We start from the raw sequence: 20,604 nt of genomic DNA, 5'->3' as shown, positions 1-20,604 counted from the left end.
CAAAAACTTGGGGAAAACATGGGAACCAGCAGACTGGACCACACTTAGACCAGCATCATTTACCAAAAGAAATCCCAGGAGAGATGTTATGAGAGGCTGTCCTGCTGTTGTAAAAGTTCGCATTAAGTAGACCACAGCTTTTTTTTTTCTTTTTGTGGACCTACCTTCCATTAGATAATCTACTTTTTGTTATCTCTTTGTATATCATACTTAATACTGCTGATTTAAACAATCAGGTCCACACACTTAACTTCTACATTGTAGGAACTACAGTACCATTTTGAACTAATCACTGAAATTCTTGTCTCATCCAGTCCCAGGTAAGTTCGCACTGCTCTCTTTGCTGTTACTCCAGGAAATTTATCCTCACTATTGCTCAGCGACTTTCATTCATCTCTAAATGGCTTTCTATCATGTTCCCTTCAGTGCTACATTCAAGCCTTCTCCCCATTTCTTCAGACCCCCAACTGTTCTCTGCTGCCACTCACTCCCTCCCAGCTGATGACCTGGTTTCCACTCTAATGACGCTGAGGTCATTCAGCTAAGGCTTCCTCAACTTCCTCCTCCTCCTGTCAAAACTGCTCCATCTTTGGGTGCCTCGGTGGCTCAGTCAGTTGAGCATATGACTTTGGCTCAGGTCATGATCTCACGGTCCAAGAATTCAGGCTCCGCATCGGTCTCTGTGCTGACAGCTCAGAGCCTGGAGCCTGCTTTAGATTCTGTGTCTCCCTCTGTCTCTGTCCCTCACCCATTCATAATGTCTCTGTCTCTCTCTCAAAAATAAATATTTTGAAAAAATTTTTTAAAAACCTGCCCCATCTTGTCACTATTTTCTCTTTCCACCTTCCTCCCAGAGGAAGATGCAGCTTGCTTCCTTCACAGGCTAAGTCCTCCAGCCATAATAACCTTCCACCCACTTCCACAACTGCATCTCCAGTCTTCCTCTCTGCTGGCTTTGTGTGCAGTGCATACTCTCGGTTCACCCTCATCCTTAATTACAACAAACCCAAACAAGGCAACTTGGACCTACTCAAACCTCCTACCTTTCCAGCTCTCCTTCCTCTGCCTCCCTGCTGCATTTTCAAAGGCAGAGTCGAATCATCAACTTGCTCCTCCGTCAACTTGCTCCTTAAGCTTTTGCCACTTAGCTTCCTCTCAGCACCCAGACTTTCAGAGGTCTCCAGTGGTTTCCTTGTCACATATGGAGTCCTCATTTCTTTAAACTCCCTGCAGCATTTGACTCTGCTGACTTACCTGGGTTTCTTGAAACTGTTCTAGGACTCTCAGGGCACTGACCACACTGGTTTTCCTTCCCTACTTAACTGCTTCTTTGCTGACTCCTCTTCTTCCCCAGACCCCCCAAAAAAGACATTCTCCAAATCACGCTTCTCTTTTTTAATCCACTCCTAATGGATTCCTACTGGGGAATCCGTTCCTGTTGCTAAGGGGGACTTAGCTGTCACTACTGTACAGATATGCCACAAGTCTCTACCTCTAGCCCTAGCAACGCTCCTGATATTTCCAACTTCCTGCTGGATGGTTTCAGCTGACTTAATCATTACACATCAAAATCTGGGGTTCTCAAATGAATCTATTTTTATTCCATCTCAGATGATTCTTTTCGATTTTCCTATTTCTTCTTCTAAGACACTCAGACTCTTAAGCTTTTAGGGTAATTTCTGGCTCTTATATTTGTCTTATTCTCAAAGTGAATCAGTTCCAAAGTCTATTGATTTTACATTTAAAAGTATGTCTAATCATGTCTATCTCCACTGCCTTAACCCAGACCCTCACCCCCACTTTTCTGGGCCACTGTAACAGGTTTCTGTGCCTCCAGACTCTCTTTCCATTCACGTTAAATAAACACTAAATCTTTGCTGAAGCACAGCACTAATTACAGAGTTCTCTCATCTTCTTCAGTGGTCCTCAATCTACCTTCTGAGTCAGCTCTTACTTTCCCTGCACGTACCCTACGCCTCAGCCATCTAGACCACTCACTGCTATCTCATCTTGTTTCTGTTTTCATACTGTTTCCTGCTTTGAAGGCCACCTCCCATTTCCGAATGTTCAGATCCTATCCAACTTTCGGTGCGCAACTCAAAGGCACTTTTGTGAGGCTTTCCCCAGTCCTTTCTCTCAACATTTACTTGTACCTATCAAATGCCACTTACGTACTTACATTTCTCTCATTTTTAACTAGTGTGTCTACCTTATCTCTAATAAACCGGAAGCTCCTTAAAGCGTGAATTCTTGTCAGCATTTAGTACTTAATAGGGATTTAATAAATGTTTGCTGAGTGACTGATCTAATTACCTGTTTTATGAGGTACCTACCTGAACACACCTTCCTTAGTGGTTTCAGATTTGGTGAAGAAACCTATATTCACTTTATATATACATGGTACAGTAAGAGCAGGAAGTCCTGGGTTTGACAACTTGTTCTGCCACTTAGCTACATGGACTTTGAGTAAAATATTTAATCTCTCATAGCTTCAGTTACCCTATCAGTAAATTATGGTGTAGTGCCTGCAGATTCAAGTGCTTAAAAAGTATTTAGAACCCCTAGCACAGTTTCATATACTTAGCATTGGGACAATATTTTCCAAAGCTGGGCCACAATATAACCTATCCCACATGCTCTTCTTAAAATGTGACACTGACACTCTTTCCACTGAATAGTGGGGTCTGTGTACCCTCTCTTTGAACCCAGGCAAAGCTCAGTGACTGCCTCAACCAAGAGAATATGGTGAAAGTGACACTATGTGGCCTCTGGGGATATGTCATAAAAATGCCATGCACTTTTACCTTATTTCCTTGAAATAGGAGCTCTTGGAACACAGTTGCCACGCTGTGAGGTAGGTAAGGTCAAATGGAGAGGCCACGTGTGGGTGTTTCGGCCAACAGCCTCAACTGAGATCCAGCTGATGGCCACCATCGACCCCAAGACATGTGAGTGAGGAAACTTCCCAGATGACTCCAGCCCCAACTCCAGCTAACTGCAATAGCTTGAGATACCCCGTGCAAAAACTGCCTGGTGGTGGGGCACCTGGCTGGCTCAGTCGGTAGAGCATACAACTCTTGATCTCAGGGTCGTGAGTTTGAGCCCCACCTTGTGCATAGTTTACTTTTTTTGAGGGAGAGAGAAAGAGAGGGATGGGGGGAAGGAAGAGTGGGGAGGCAGAGGGAGGGAGAGGGAGGGAGAGGGAGGGAGAGGGAGGGAGGGAGGGAAGGAGGGAGGAGGAGGGAGGGGGAAGGGGGGGAGAGGGGGAGAGAGGGGGGGAGAGAGAGAGAGAGAGAGGGAGAGAGAGAGGGAGGGAGGGAAAGAGACAGAGAGAGAGAGACAGAGAGACAGAGAGACAGAGAGAGAGAGAGAGAGAGAGAGAGGATCTTCAGCAGGCTCCACGCCCAGCTTGGAGCCCAGCATGGGGCTTGATCGCACAACCATGAGGTCATGACCTAAGCTGAAATCAAGAGTCACGCACTTAACCACTGAGCCACCCAGGTGCCCCAGAGTTTACTTAAAAACAACAACAACAAAAAAATTGCCTAGTGGAGCCCAGTCAACTCCTGAGCAAGAGATAATAAAAATAATTGTTTTTTTGAGCCACTAAATTCTGGAGTGACTATTACACAGCAATAGAGAAACTAAAAATCTGGTGCCCAACACATCCAGCTATGATTGACACAATGCCACTGTAAATCTCAGTCTCCTCCCACCCCTTTTTCAAACTGACAGACCTCATCTTTTTACTTTAACCTCACATGGCAGGCATCATCCTTTCATTTAATATAATGAGTGCTTACTATGGGTCAGACCCCATTTTAGACTCTAGGAGATAACAGTGAACAAAACAGAATCCCTGCCTTATGAAGCTTTCAGTCTAGTCAGATAGAGAGCGGGCCAAATGAATCCATAATGTCAAATAACAATTGTTAATGTAATTTAATAAATTACATAGTAATTTATATACAATGTTAGGTAGCAATAAGGGTGATCTTTCATGCTTATTATTTGTCCTTTTCTAGAAATTAAAGGACTCTATTATTCTACCACAAAAACACAAAGTATTCAGAACCATCTCAGTTTAAAATAAAATAAAGGATGTAATATTATTTTGTTTTGTTTCCAAAACATTTCCGAACAATGCCTCACACATTTGTTGGTCTTTCTGGCCATAGTGGCCAAGTGGAAAATCTATAAATTCTAGGTCCCTTCATTAGGTCATAACCATTCATTTTATCAAAGTAATTTGGAATTTTTTATTGTGTCAGTGAGCTTCCAGATTTACCTTTTAAATTTTGTATAATAAATTAATATAATATTTTAGTTTGTGCTTTCTAGTTCTTAAATGCAATATCTTGTGTTGTTAAAATACTTGTGCTTTTCCTAATGGCTTACATCGATTAGTAAAATTTTCCTGTAACTTTTTCCTAAGCACTTGGTTCTTCTTAATATGGATGAATATAATGTGCTTATATTATGTGAATTAATGTGAAAAGAAAATATAACTTACAAAAATAAAAGCTGCAGCAACTTTTAAAGAATATACATATTTATAAAATACACATGCATTCTGCAACATACATCTATTTTAAAAAATGAACTTTAATTCACTTCCAAAGTTTACTATCCTGTTTATTTGCCTATAGCATTTTCTAAAATTTTTTTAGTGTTTATTTATTTTTTTATTTTATTTTTTTTTTTTATTAAAAAAAAATTTTTTTAACGTTTTATTTATTTTTGAGACAGGGAGAGACAGAGCATGAACGGGGGAGGGTCACAGAGAGAGGGAGACACAGAATCTGAAACAGGCCCCAGGTTCTGAGCAGTCAGCACAGAGCCCGACGTGGGGCTTGAACTCACGGACCGCAAGATCATGACCTGAGCCGAAGTCGGACGCTTAACCGACTGAGCCACCCAGGCGCCCCAGTGTTTATTTATTTTTGAGAGAGAGAGAGAGAGAGACAGAACATGAGCAGGGTAGGGGCAGAGAGAGAGGGAGACAAAGAATCTGAAGCAGGCTTCAGACTCCGAACTGTCAGCACAGAGCCTGATGTGGGACAAGATCATGACCTGAGCCGAAGTCAGACGTTTAACTGACTGAGCCACCCAGGCTCCCCTATAGCATTTTCTACCTATTCTTGAATCACAAAACAAAAATAAATCACACACACCAAAAAAACCCCACTCACACAAATCCACTAATATTTTTTTTTGGTTATAAAAGTCATAGATACTCACCGTGGAAAAACTGGAAAATTTACAATTAATGAATGAATAATGAAATGAATGCCCAGGAGTGCCTGGCTGGCTTAGTTGGAAGAGCATGTGACTCCTGATCTTGGGGTTGTGAGTTCAAGCCCCAAGTTGGGTGTAGAAATTACTAAAAAATAAATATATAAACTTAAGAAAAAAAAGAAATGAATGCCCAAATGTTTACTGATTACTTTTGAGTAATGAGGATAAATGTAATTATTTAATCTCTCTCTCTCTCTGAGTCTCTCTCTCACACACACACACTTTCTCTCTCTCTCTCTCTCTCTCTCTCTCTCTCTCTCTCTCTCTCTCACACACACACACACACACACACACACACACACACACACACTGCATAAAGAAAAATGTTAACGGGGCGCCTGGGTGGCTCCGTCGGTTGGGCGTCCGACTTCGGCTCAGGTCATGATCTCGCGGTCCGTGAGTTCGAGCCCCGCGTCGGTCTCTGTGCTGACAGCTCAGAACCTGGAGCCTGTTTCAGATTCTGTGTCTCCCTCTCTCTCTGACCTTCCCCCATTCATGCTCTGTCTCCTTCTGTCTCAAAAATGAATAAATGTTAAAAAAAAAAAAAGATTTAAAAAAAATGTTAACAATCACACAAAAACATTTCCATCATTACAGAAAATTCTACTGTGTAGTATTTCACTATTATACTGCCTCCCAGGACTGGGTATTTTTTTCTTTCTTTCTTTCTTTCTTTTTTTTTTTCCTGCAGAGGGAGAGAGAGTGAGAGCACATGAAGAGAGAAGCACAGAGCCAGAGGGGCAGAGTGAGAGAGAGAATCCCAAGCAGGCTCCACACTGAGCATGAAGCCTGACATGGAGCTCGATCCCAAGACCCAAGCTGAAACCAAGAATCAGATGCTCAACCAACTGAGCCACCCAGGTGTCCCACAGCACTGGGATTTGTAGTTAGGCCTCTTGTTTATGGGATCACAATTTCATTGACCAGGCAAATATACACACATGAAATGGTAAACAAGACAAGGCCAGTCAAAAATAAGAGAACAAACTACAAATATTATCGAAGTTCAAAGAAATAAAGAGATAAATACAGGTAGATATGGAACAGCCTTCATAAAGGAGACACATATTTATTTATTGACTTAATAATTCATTGAGGGACATGAATACATTGTGCTAGGCTCTATAAGGGCCTGACCTAAGCAAGATTTAGGGGCACTACAGTTTAATAAGAAGATTAACTGTCAACCACCACCTTCACCCTATTTCTGTCATTAATGAGTTGTATGATATTGGGATCTCTAGTCCTTGTGAAGGGGATGATCTCAGACTTCTAGTCTTAAAGTGCTATGATACAAAGAAAAGAGGAAACGAAAAAGGCACCAGAGAATAAGGAAAGCAACTAACTGAAAAGATCCAAAGTTGACAGAATGAGCTATGTTCCTAGAATACAAAGCAGAATGAATGGTGATTTTGCATGGAGGAAACATTCATACATTCAATATATATTTATTGAGTGCCTATTATGTGCCAGGCACCATGCTACAATGGATAAGGATACCATAGTGCTCAAAACAGATAAAAATCCTTTGTTTCTAGAATCTGGCATTCTAGAGGGGAAACAAGTAATTAAAAAAAATAAATAAGAAACTATATTGTGGGGCACCTGGATGGCTCAACTGGTTGAGCGTCCGACTTTGGCTCAAGTTCTGATTTAACAGTTTGTGAGTTCAAGCCCCACACTGGGCTCTGTGCTAACAGCTCTGAGCCTGGAGCCTGCTTCGGATTCTGTTTCCCTCTCTCTCTGCCCCTCCCCTGCTCATGCTCTCTCTCAAAAATAAATAAACATGAAAAAAATTAGAAAATAATTTCCTTAGGGGCACCTAGGTGGCTCAGTTGGTTAAATATCTGACTCTTGATTTCGGCTCAGGTCATGATCTCATGATTGGTGATTTCAAGCCCCATGTTGGGCTCTGTGCTGACAGCATGGAGCCTGATTGAGATTCCCTCTTTCTCTCTCTCTCTGTCCCTCCCCCGCTCATGCTCTCTCGCTCTCTCAAAATAAAAAACTTAAAAACTTAAAAAAAAAAAAAAAGAATTTTCTCATAATTGCAGAGAACTTTATAGGTCATTTAGTACAACCCATTAGATTATTATACCCCTATTACTCCTCCCAAGTGAGCAACTTGTCTTGGCTTGAACTATTTTAATTTTTTTTCATTTACTTACTTATTTATTTAAAGTAAGCTCTAAGTCCAATGTGTGGCTTGAACTCATGACCCTGGGATCAAGAGTTGCATGGTGTACCAACTGAGCCAGTCAGGTGCCCCGGCTTGAACAATGTTAGTGCCTTGATTTACCTCCATAGACCAGACAGCCCATCCATCCTCAAATAGCTCTTTTAGACTCTAATAGCACAGAAATCTGTTTCCTAGTAATGTCTAGTCTTTATTCCTTTTTAGGGACACTTTGTACACTACATGCTTCAAATATTTGAAGACAGTCTTCAAGTCTTCTCTCAGATTTCTCTTCTCTTCAGGTTAAAGTTAACCAGTTGTCTTAACTCTTTTCTAAGTGACATGGCCTTATGCTTTGTAATGGTAAGTTAAGGGAGTCTCAACTGCAAGCCAGAAAAACTGACTTTGGGTAACTTACATTATGTAACATAAGATTTATTGGAAGGATAGGAGGTAGAGCACAGAACTGAGGAAAAGCTAAAGAATCAGGTCTTTGGGAACAAATACAGAGCAGTTCCAGTATCCACATATTAGGAATTAATCCCTGGTTGTGATGAAGGAAGCTTGTCACTGTGTCACTCAACCTAACATTCAAATGAAAAGAGGAATACATCTATTTGCCTAACGTCTATTGGCCTAACCTGGGTCACGTACCCACCTACTAGGTCAGGGATGGACTGTTTCCTCAAAGCAAAACTGAGCTGCTATTCCCTGAAAAACCTACACTGGATGCTGGGCAGGCTGAAACAACTTATGTTCACTAAATTCTCTCAAAATGTGACATCTCAAATCCAACGTAAGAATCCAGGTGTAGAGGAGGAGGAAAGCCAAGGTATAGCCCCCCACACTTGCTGTATGACCTTGCGCAAGTGACCGAACTCTGCCTCAGTTCCTATCTGTAAGAAGGTGGTGGTCACAACAACACTTTGTTGTACCTGCAGCAACCAAATAAGAAAATGTATGTGAAACACTTTATAAACTCAAAGCTAACTATAGTAGCCAACACTTGCTGACTGCCTATCAGAGTCACATTTCACAGATTATTTTATTACATAGATTATTATTTTTATTTATTTACATAGATTATTTCAAAACAACCCTATGAAGTAGAAGATTATGAGCACGAACTCTGGAGTCTGACTACCCAGGTTCAAATCCTGACTCCATCACTTATTTCTGAGACCTTGAACAAGTTACTTAGCTTGTGACTGTTTCCTCACCTTAAGTGGGCATAATTCTAACAATTGTGATTATGAAGACCGAGGTAATACAAGTAAAACTCTTAGAACTGTGCTGAGTATATAATAAACACCCAACAAATATTAGCTGTTACTATGATGGTAGCAGTAGTAGGTATCCCAATTTTACAAATGAGCAAAATGAGGCATTGGGAAGTTACATCACTTGTGTTAAGTTTTCAAAGTTTAACATGGAAGAGCAGAATTTGAACTTCATTGTAAGTGTTCCTAATTACTATACTCCATACACTTTGAAAGTGGAGGGGGAAAAAAAAAGTGGTATTTGGACTTTAACCCTAACTTCAAGTCACACAAATTAAGGATATTTACAAACGAAACTCAAACACAAGAAGAAGGAAATGAACTGTTGATACACGTCTTTAGAATGTTAGCTAGAAGGCTAATCAGATCTCTAGAGAAGACCAGGAATATTCATATTATTTTGTTAAGGAAGAAAAGTCTCTTACCTCTATTGGAAATCAGCCCCTTACCAAGGGTAAGCCTTCTGATTAGTGCTTTCAATATAATTTTTTTTTTTGCTTTTTTAAAGATTTTATTCTTTTTTTAAATTTTTTTTTCAACGTTTATTTATTTTTTTGGGGGGGGGACAGAGAGAGACAGAGCATGAACAGGGGAGGGGCAGAGAGAGAGGGAGACACAGAATCGGAAACAGGCTCCAGGCTCTGAGCCATCAGCCCAGAGCCCGACGCGGGGCTCGAACTCGCGGACCGTGAGATCGTGACCTGGCTGAAGTCGGACGCTTAACCGACTGCGCCACCCAGGCGCCCCTAAAGATTTTATTCTTAAGTAACCTCTATATCTAACATGGGGCTCGAACTTACAACCCCGAGATAAAGAGTCACATGTCCCACCGACTGAGCCAGCCAGGCGCCCCTCAATCTCACTTCTAATGTTTGTTTATTTATTTATTTATTTATTTATTGAGAGAGAGAGAGAGAGAGAGAGAGAGAGCGCGCATGCGCGCGCAAGGGAGCACATGAGCAGGGGAGGGGCAGAGTGGGGGTCGGGGACAGAGGATCAGAAGCGGCCTCTGTGCTGACAGCAGAGAGCCCGATGCGGGGCTTGAACTCACAAATCATGCGATCATGACCTGAGCCGAAGTCAGATGCTTAACTGAGTCACCCAGGTGTCCCCTGAATCTCATTTCTAATGTTACTCTTATTGACAAAGTTACTTAATAATGCCAAAGAAGTTAACTTCTCCAAAACAATTCACATTAGCAGAGAAAAAAACTCTACATACCAAACCTGCATCACACTTAGAAAATGTAGGAATGTGTTTATAACCGAGAGAGAGGCATAATGTTAGAAGATGCAGTTAACTGTGTCCACCAAAAAAATAAATAAATAAACATTTCTCATTTATGAATTAAGACCATCAATGAGGCTAAATGTTCGAAAAGGAGAGATAATTATATGGATACTATCCAAATAATGGTGTCTTCAAAATCAGTTCCTAAGCCACACTAAAAGTAAGCTTTGTTATTTGTCATACAGTACTACTCAGAGTACTACCGTGTTCTGAATACCACATCCGATGAAGTATTCATTCAACAGATACTTAGTGATTACCTAGGGGGAAGTGGTGAAAAAGACAGAGGCCCTACTCTCATGGAGCTTACACTGTAGGCAGGTATTACAAAAAAGAAATTGAGGCTCAGTTCCCAGGACTGTCAGACTCTATTTCGACTGTATCATCTCTCACTGGCAAGATACAGCTTCTCCTAAAAGTCTACACCTAATCATGCAGTCCTGACAGCATGGAACAATTTAGAGTTTCTCTCTGGTGGCAGTCCAGAGTCACTTTCTCAGTGAAGTATTCTTCCCCCAACTCCCAAGAGCAAAGATTGCTTGGTCAGTAGTTTAACACATCATGTTGACATGTATACAATTCTTTTTCTTCCCTCATTAGTCCCTAACTCCCTCAGGGCAAGAACCATGTCTTAATCTCTTTATATGTCTAGAAGATGGTGGAGCAGATACTCAATAAATAGCTGAGTGGAGCTCACGAAAACATTTCAACAGAGTAGACAGTGGGAGCCAGACTGCAATGAACCAAGGAGTCCAAGGAAATGACGGGCATAGTGTTTGCCCTTCAAGAACAAGCCCAGAAAGGAAAAGAAGAGAAATGGAAGTAGTTCAAAGAAGAAATGTGATCACAGGAAGGTTTTATATTTTTTTAAGAATAAGCAAGATTTGAACTTATTTTTTTTGTAAGGTAGTAGAGCACAATTAGAAAGAGCAGATGGGGCACCCGGGTGGCTCAGTGGGTTGGGTTTCTGACTTTGGCTCAGGTAATGATCTCACGGTTCGTGGGTTCAAGCCCCACGTCAGACTCTGTGCTGACAGCGCAGAGCCTGGAGCCCACTTCAAGTTCTGTGTCTCCCTCTCTCTGCCCCTCCCCCACTCGTGCTCTCTCAAAAATGAATAAACATTAAAAAAAATAAAAAATAAAATAAAAAGAGCAGAGATGGCAGAGTCAGATAGGCTTGAATGTGAATCTGTTACTTACAATGTCTATAGGCAAATCACTTAACCTCTGTACTTCAACTTGACACACATAAAAAGAGAATGGGGGCACCCGGGTGTCTCAGTTGGTTAAGCAACCAACTTCAGCTCAGGTCATGATCTCATAGTTCATGAGTTGGAGCCTTGCATCAGGCTCTGTGCTGAACACAGAATTTCTCTCACCTCTCTCTCTGCCTCTCCACAGCTTGCGCTCTGTCTCTCTCAAAAAATAAATAAACGTTTACAAGAAACAAAATTTAAAAAAAAGAGAGATTGGTAATACCTACACCTCACTGTGACAATTACAGCACTTGGCAAACAGAAGAAATCCAATAAATGGTATTGATGATTATTATTGTATGCAGAAAGAAGCCTGGTCTCTGATGTTCTAAACCCTCTTGCATAGCTTGTGCTTCAGTCCGGATTTCCTATCTCAGTCTATGTGTTACTATGTGATGGCTCAGCCAGTTGAGCGTCCGACACTTGATTTCGGCTCAGGTCATGATCACGGTTCATGGGTTGGAGCCCTGGGTCAAGCTCTGCGCTGGTGGCATGGAACCTGCTTGGGATTCTCTCTCTCAATCTCTCTCTCTCTCTCTCCTCCCCCCCCCCCCCACTCACATGCAAGCATGCACACACACACTCTCTCTCAAAATAAATAAATAAGTAAACATTTTTAAAAATATGTATGATGGCAAGGAAACAAGATCCTGACTTCTTTGTGTACCACCCTCTGTGCTATTCCACTTCCTTGTGACAGTCTGCATGCGCTCGTGAATGGCTGCTGTGGAAAATTAGTGATGTCACCAGCTGAGGAAATAGACACAATCTGGAGAACAAGCCAATGAAACTGACGTTAAATCATCAAATGCACAAGATTCTGGGCTCCTGCCAAAACTCACTGAGCACTAAGAAGAGAGAAACTGAAAACACAAACACACAGGACATTGTTTAACTTCCTAAGCCAACAAGGTGTTCCCGGCATCCACCCCAGGCACAGATAGATGGCTGTATGATAAAAGGGATGGTTTCTCCAGAGTTCCTGTCTCAATATTTCACCCTAATGTCAGACTCCTTTCTGTCAGGTGCTATTCCAGTTCACCAACTTTTCCGTCAACCTGACAAGTTTCCAAATTCACAAGAGTAGTATGCTTTTTGAAAATCTTTAAGCAAGTATTGTTCACAGCCTTTTAAAGTTGATGCTCTGGTGCTTGCCGCGGCAGCGCATACACTAACTGAAGTTAATGCTCCGCTCACGTTCACCTGTTAACTCATTACCGGATCAACAGAAACACCTCACCCCCCTCCCCTCTCAACCAGATCACACATCTCCATGCTTAAAAAGGGACACAGGGAAGAGGACTCAAGTGCAGGCTACTGTGACAATTTTAGTGATGTTGAGGCTACATCTACCCGGGATTACTGGAAGACAAGAAAGATACTGACCTCCATTCAAAATCAATTACAAATTAATCATGGAGAACAGAAATAAATCTAGAAAACAAAGACGATATAACTACCGATTGGAGTTCGGAGAAAACTGGAAGATAGGGAAAAGAAGATGAGGAAGAAGAGAAGTAGGAAATACATGTGTATCAACAAACTTAATCACAAACATAACCACAAAAGCTACAAGTAATCAAGTCAAGGTTGAAAACTCAGTTTTTGTGAATCTGGGTCTCATTAGGAACTTGAATTTACCAAGAAAGAATAAGAAAGAAGGGTAAAGAATATTCCAGGGCACCTCCAATAACCCACCAAAAAGCCAGTAACCCACCACAGATTTCACTTGCAGCAGAAGATACTGGAAAATAAGGCAGTCACCTGTCACAGAAAAAAAAAACTTTAGAACACCTTTTTTTCCCCTCCATATAAATAGCATCCTGGTTCATTAAACTAAGTATAATTCTCGGAATTCCGATCCTAACCACGCTGGGTGATCCTGGCTAACACATGCCTCAGTTTCCCCAATGTTAAAATACAAACACATGACGGTGTGTAACGAGTCTCAGCCTCGATCTGAGCCTGTGTCCTGACCCCGGACCTGAATCTTCGACGGAAAGTCACAAGTTCAAGCCAAGGAAGAGCTGGCAGTTTAAATGTGCCCAAGGCAGCTTTAAAAAAAAAAAAAAAAGGGTTCCCGGGCTGAGTTGCGGTTTCTGCTGAGGGGGATGTATACGGGCTCGAGCCTCCACGGCACCGAGGCTCTGGCGCCGGCGGCCCTGTTCCCGCTGGCGGGGCTCGGAGGCCGCCCCCGCCCAGAGGAGGGACGCGGGGGCGCAGCGGCTCCGGGTCCGAGCCCAGCCGCCGCCCCGCAGGCCCGGCACCCGCACCGCGAGAGCCCGCGCCCAGAGCCCCCATCCAACGCGGGCACCTGCGAGGTCCGGCCCCGCCGCTCTCCCCGGCCTCGGCCAGTCCTTCTCCCCTCGTCGGCCCCGTCTGCCTGTCAGTCGGTCCGTCAGTCGGTCTGTCCACAGTCGCCCCCGCACCCTCACCGTGGGGGGGGCAGGTGTGGGCGCCGGGCCCCGCAGACACAGCGAGTCTCCGCCGACCTCTCCCTCCGCACTCACCTGCGCGGCGCGGGATGTCCAGCTGTCCAGCCGCCGCCAGTCCCCGCCACCTCAGTGCCAACGCGGGTCAGGCTCGCGTCTCCGCGGCTCTGCAGCTGGGACCCAGTCAGCGCTCGGCGGCGCCACCGCGCACGCGCACTGGGCCGAGGCGAAGGGGTTGGGAGGGGTGCGGGGGCCGCGGGGCATGGTGGGGGCTGTAGTCGTCTGGGTCGGCTGGGCTGTGGCGGAGCTGGGGTCCGCGCGCTCACTGACCCAGCACGCGAGCCTCCTTTCCGAGCCGAGCTCTGGTTCCCCGGCGGGCTGGGGCACAGACGACCTTAGAAGCCCACTTTTAGCTCAGCGATACCCACTGGCCTTCCGTCCGCACTGCAGTCCGAGGCGCTCAGGGCAACATGAAGTGGACCAGCAGTCGGGATGCGGGATAGGGACGGCTGGACGTTGGAGAGGAGCGGCCTTTACTTGATGTCCGTTTTCTAAATATTTAAGTGCCTTCTTCACAAGTGTACAGAACCAGCCCTAGACCAGCCTGATCCACTCTTACACAATTCACAAGCCCTGGAAAGAGCCACAAATTGGAAGAAATTTGGTTGAGGGCATGCCAGAGAAATTCACTCTCCGGGGATATGTAATGCAGCGGGTGTAGTCAGAAGCCTGCGTTTGAGTCACTCAACAGCGCTAACACTTAGCTCATCCATAAGATGAGAATGTGAATTTATGGTTATGAGAACTAGATGCTGTTGGAGGAAATGTTAAAGCACAGTACAAATGAACAGTCCAGGAGGGTAGCAGGCCCACCTCCATTTGATACCCAGGTCCTAGCAGACATCAGATTCTATCCTGAAACAAACAATAGTATTTCAGAAATAGTATTCCTAGAAATTTCACCCTAATTTCGTTTTAGAGATAAATTTCGTTTTAGAGCTGCTTATTAACCTACGCATGGGTGACTAATGGTGTTCCAAGGGGGTGATGCTTGGGTCGATGGATGGAACCATAGGTGAAATCTACACGCACTACAAGCCTGTCTCAGTCCTGACCTCACTGTATTATGCTCACTTTGCAAAGCAATTTCATGTTACTTACAACATCCTTGTGAAAGCTGGATGAATTTCACCATTTGAATTTTACATAGTACCTGGTCAAACTAATAAGTTGCAGAGCTCTGAACCCAGTTTCTGGGGCCAAATTCACTATCCTTCCAACCACACCACTCTTTCAAATTCTGCTTTCTTAAACCAACTAAACTAAACCCTCTGAAACCCATTGCCTTAGAGCAATGGATTCCAGACTTTTTGGTTGTGGTAACATACCATGTCACAACTCGCAAGGGTTATATTTCGTAAGTGCTGACAGCGCAGGGCCTGACTCGGGGCTCGATCTCATGAAACACAAGATCCTGACCTGAACCAAAATTAAGAGTTCGATGCTTAACCAACTGAGCCACCCAGGTGCCCTGAAAAAATGCCACTTTATTAAAAGCTTCCTAGAATGCCACTCAAGGCAAAGCCCTTCTCAATTTGTGCCACAGGAAGGGTGGATGGAGCCAGGTGTATTGAAGAAATTCGGCCAAGCACCGAGCCGGTGAGAAAAACAGCATCTGCGTCATGCTGAAGGGTAGATTACAAGATGATAAAAACAAAGGAAGTAGTGTGGATTTGTTGAAGTTACATCCCAAGAGCACCTTTTCTCAGTGGTGCTTGATGAACTTTAGGTGTGTTCAAATGTTAAACTGTATATGTCCCATTATTGAGGAGCCATTCAGCACTTTGTGTAGTTCTGCTTCTTATACTGGAACCAAAGCTCCAGAAGGGCAGACTGGCTTGTCCACTACTGTATTCCCAGGACACAGCAGGGCACTGAAAAAAATGTGTTAAATTATGAAATCTGGATCAGAAACAAAATATTGTTTAAATACTTATTTCCTCCAAGTTATTACCAAAGAAATGCTTTCTAAATGTGAAGTATGATTTGACTCTTTTCTTTCTTGGAAGAAATGAGGGGTACCTGAGAGGCTCAGTTGATTAAGTGACTGACTCTTGATCTTGGCTCAGGTCTTGATCTCAGGGTCCCAAGTTCAAAGCCCTGTGCTGGACTCCCTGCTGAGCATGGAAACCACTTAAAAAATAAAATGAGCAACTTAGCTGTTTAAGGAACTATGGAATGAATCCCTTTGAGATCTGTTCATTATGTTTGCATTTCTGCTTTATGTATATTTTATTTTTTTAAAGATTTTACTTTTAACTAATCTCTCCCTCCAACGTGGGGCTCAAACTCACAACCCTGAAATCAAGAGTCACATGCTCCACCGACTGAGCCAGCCAGGTGCTCCTACTTTATGTATTTTAAATACATTTGGCGTGTGCTCTCACAACCAGCACTATCCTAATTATAACTTTTTAAAGTTTGAAGCTAAATTATTAGTTAACAATTAGCATTTAAAGCCATGGTTTTAGGGGCGCCTGGGTGGCACAGTCGGTTAAGCGTCCGATTTCAGCCATGTCATGATCTCGCGGTCCGTGAGTTCGAGCCCCGCGTCGGGCTCTGGGCTGATGGCTCAGAGCCTGGAGCCTGTTTCCGATTCTGTGTCTCCCTCTCTCTCTGCCCCTCCCCCGTTCATGCTCTGTCTCTCTCTGTCCCAAAAATAAATAAACGTTGAAAAAAAAAGTTTTTTTAAAGCCATGGTTTTAGACTTCTCAGGAAGTTAGAGCCACCCAGTGAAAGGCTGCATCATTCGTGGATGGAAACGAACTCGAGGCATTCCTGGTCTCTGTTTCCCTCCTGATCTCACATGTGGCCTCTTGAAACCACTATTCTGCTGGACCTTATTTCTTAGCAACCCCCTGTGGGGATTAGGGACAAGGGGGTCTGCAGTAGTTTGCAAGGATCTCTTCAAACTCTTTCCACTCCAGCTTGGCCTGGGATGTTACCTAATCACAGTTTCTGGACCACTATACAGGAGGAGGGCCCAGTAAAAGTAACTGAACATGCAATACCAAGTAAGGCATTGGAATCCGAACGGGCAGGTCATATATGGTTTTGTAAGGCCAAAGGGCATTGTTTATGAGCAGAGAGAGAGGGCCTCTTGTTTTCATCCACCCAAAAACCCTCATTTCATTTGACCTTTTGTCCCAAGTATTTTCCTATAGATCATCATGTCCTCTGAAGTGCTCATCTTGAAATCTGGGCCAGAAACGCAGATCAGTTTCTTCCTGAGTTTGGACTTTTCATGAAGGTAAAAATTACCACCCATACTCACCACTTACTCCATTTTCCCCAGAAATTTGGCCTCTAAGAATTTCTCTGTACACAGAGAATTTTCTCTGCACTTAATGAAGAATAAAGTCACACCAGATCCAGAATGGAAAACCAAATTCTGCCTTGACTCCTAGTTTTGTTCCAGATCAGCTAAATTAGAGCTAAATTTTGTGTCAGTTAGACCACATCTCTGATAAAGAACATACGTTGTAAGTAACGTATATGAATTCCAGTACTTAAAAAGTGTTATAATGACTTAATGTAATTTGTCCTAGTTGGGATCCTGGGACAAAAAAAGGAATTAGCTAAAAACTAAGGACTTTATTTGATGGAGGGCCTGGGTGGCTCAGTTGGTTGAGCGTCCAACTCTTGATTTCGGTTCAGGTCATGATTTCATGGTTTATGGCTTAAAGCCCTGTGTTGAGCTCAGTACTGACAGCGCAGAGCCTGCTTGGGATTCTCTCTCTCCCTCTCTCTCTCCCTCCTCTGCTCTCTCTCTCTCAAAATAAATAAAAATTAAAAACAAAAACAAGTGAAAAAACTAAGGACTTTATTTGATAATGTATCGATATTGGTTAATTGTGCCATACTAATGTAAGATGTGAATAAGGGACATCAAGTATGGGGTATATGGGAATTCTGTACCATCTTTGCAATCTAAAACTATTCTAAAATTTAGCTTAAATAAAAATTGCATTAAAAACTTGAAAAAATACACAAGAGCTGAAAGAAAATAAAAACTACCTTAAATTCATTACCCAAGAAACCACACATTATTTCATTATATAGCTTTCCAGGCTTTTTTTTTTTTCTCCAACTTTTTTTTTTTTTGTTTCAACATTTATTTATTTTTGGGACAGAGACAGAGCATGAACGGGGGAGGGGCAGAGAGAGAGGGAGACACAGAATCGGAAACAGGCTCCAGGCTCCGAGCCATCAGCCCAGAACCCGACGCGGGGCTCGAACTCACGGACCACGAGATCGTGACCTGGCTGAAGTCGGACGCTCAACCGACTGCGCCACCCAGGCGCCCCATTTTTTTTCCAACTTTTTACTTTCTTTCAAGTAAGCTGTATGCTCAATGTGGGGCTTGAACTTGTGGTCCTGGAATCAAGAGTCATATGCTTCATCAACTGAGTCAGCCAGGTGTCCCAACTTCATTTATTTATATGCTTATTTATTTTGAGAGAGAGAGGATGTGCGAGCAAGTAGGGGAAAGACGGGGGGGGGGGGGGGGGGGAAGTAGGAGAGAATCCCAAGCAGGCTCCATGTTTAGCATGGAGCCTGACTCGGAGCTCAATCTTACGACTGTGAGATCACAGCCTGAGCTGAAGTAATGAGTTTGACACCCAACCAACCCAGCCACCCAGGCGCTCCCTTATTTTTTATGCTGGCTCATTCCTCATTCTTTGGTTGGTTCAAGTTCAGGATGTACTCACTTCCATGGCAGGCACACCAAACCAACAGCATCCTCCTTAAAATTTAGCCTGCTCCCTGACTGGTTGGCAAACTCTCTCCCAGGCTCAAAAAATGAAAATGGTGCTTCCTGAGTACCTTAGGTCAGATCCTATGCTATGCAATTTCAGTCAGCTAGTCCTCACATCTATCCGGGATTTACATCACCATTCTGGAGGCACCTAACCTCTGTGCTTTTACTTAAGGACAGGAAGCTCTCCTGGTTATCAAATGAAATCTACCATCAGCCAGGGGAAGAGAGCAGTACCTAGGTGTCTGACTGCAGCTGAACAGAAGCTGGTTATCCCACAGTCTGCCCAGATCCTGATTTTTGGATAGTTCAGACCCTGGAGTTTAGATCACTGGTTAACTGAATTCAATATAATCTTCAAGAAGGCACGAGTGTTCTCTTCTTAGCCAACCTGCAGCCCACCCAAATGCCCTTAATTAAAATGTTAAACGGGGAAGCCTGGCTGGCTCAGTCGGTGGAGCATATGACGCTTGATCTTGGGAGTGGTAAGTTCAAGCCCTATGTTGGGTGTAAAGATTACTTTAAAAAAATTAATTAAAAAATAAAGTCTTTAAAAAATGTCAAATGGGCAGGACACCTGGCTGGCTCAGTACGTTGAGCTTCCGACTCTTCATTTTGGTTCAGGTCACAATCTCAGGGTTATGGGATCAAGCTCCGTGTCCAGCTGTGCTGAGCGTGGAGCCTTAAGATTCTCTCTCTCCTTCTGCCCCTCTCCCCCGTTTGCACACTCTCTGAAAGAAAAAAAACAAACAAAACCCACCCAAATAACCCAGTAAGAAAAACCAGACAAACCACCAATTATTAGAGATCAGAAGTCTGTCATCACAAGACCGCCATTTATTTTTCAGGAGGAAATGTATTTATTTTTAAATGTTTATTTATTTTTGAGGTGGAGGGGAGGGGCAGAGGGTAGGAGAGAATCTCACGCAGGCTCCATACTGTCAGCTCAGAGCCTGGAACCTGCTTCAGATTCTGTGCCTCCCTCTCTCCCTGCCCCTTCCCTGCTCACACAGTCTCTCTCTCCCTCAAAATAAACATTAAAAAAATTTTAATAAAAAAAAAAAATTCATGGTACCCAGTATCCCCAGTGTGTCTGGTGTATAACATAAATAAGTTCTCAAGACTACAGATACATTGATAGGAGCTGCTTTCTCTTTGGTGGTCCATACTAGAGAAGGAAGTAGATAGAATGCCTGATCAGAGCCCAATGAGTTAACTCCTTTTACCAGACCTAGCAGTTTCAAACATCCCAAGATTCACACAGGAGGAATAATAAACTTTCTACAAGAATTGAGATGTCCTATGGTTCCACGCTTTCCAAGACTGCTTGCTACATTGAACTGTATTTAGAATTTGGTTTCAAGGATTGTCTCCTATTCTCCAACAGGTTGGGCTCTTTACTCCCGACTACCTTTGATTGTACATGGTCAGAGCCGACTCAGCCTCTTTTCTCTTGCAACATTCCGGTTCCTGACAACTAGGTAGTCTGGCTTCTGATTGAGCTGAAGGGGCGGGGTGAGAATCACTCACTCATAGTCGCTTCAATCCTGGGCCCAAACTGGCCTCAAACTCTCAACAATGCCTATGTGTTTCAATGGTGTCTCTTGGGGCAACAAATACCTAAGTCACTCTTCCTCCTCAAAGGGGTATTTGAAGCACTGACAAACTTTCTCCCACAGGATTGAGTGCTCAGACATTCCTTCACCCTCAAAGTCTTCTTTGGAGGTTGGCTCAAGTTTCTCTGTTCCTCAGACTGGGTTTCCACAATTGAACATAATGCCACGTGGTGGCACCGTAAGACTACAGTGGCTTTTCTGGACACTATACTACTACTAACACATCCTAAATGATCTCACTGGCAACCACTTCTGGTTCATACTGAGTTTAAGCTTAACTTACATGTATCTTAGTTTTTTCTTCTTAGTTTTCACCATATCATTTCAGTCTATTCAGGTTGGATAAAATCTTAGTTATCTTACCAAATGCATGTATTGATTAATTGTCCTAGTTTTGTGTTGTTTGAAAATCTGATAAATACACTTTCTTCATTTTC

At 43.3% G+C, this 20,604-nt stretch overlaps 1 protein-coding gene across 6 annotated transcripts in view; it reads right to left on the bottom strand.

Moving 5' to 3' along the window:
- Positions 1 to 13,931, bottom strand: part of SGSM3 (small G protein signaling modulator 3) — a 52,091-nt gene extending 38,160 nt beyond the window's left edge. For 5 of the 6 annotated variants that reach the window (XM_047867828.1, XM_047867830.1, XM_047867832.1 and 2 more), the window contains exon 1: positions 13,811 to 13,931. The gene's annotated coding sequence lies outside the window, so the exon portion shown is untranslated. Of the gene's footprint in view, positions 1 to 13,017; positions 13,065 to 13,810 lie in introns of all 6 variants that reach the window. The other variant, XM_047867829.1, reaches the window with a different exon arrangement.
- Between the last annotated feature and the right edge of the window lie 6,673 nt (positions 13,932 to 20,604).

Source organism: Prionailurus viverrinus, chromosome B4 (genome assembly GCF_022837055.1).
Source record: "Prionailurus viverrinus isolate Anna chromosome B4, UM_Priviv_1.0, whole genome shotgun sequence".
Classification (NCBI taxonomy): domain Eukaryota; kingdom Metazoa; phylum Chordata; class Mammalia; order Carnivora; family Felidae; genus Prionailurus; species Prionailurus viverrinus.
Note: the sequence above shows the minus strand (reverse complement) of the source record. Positions and strands in the feature narration are given on the sequence as shown.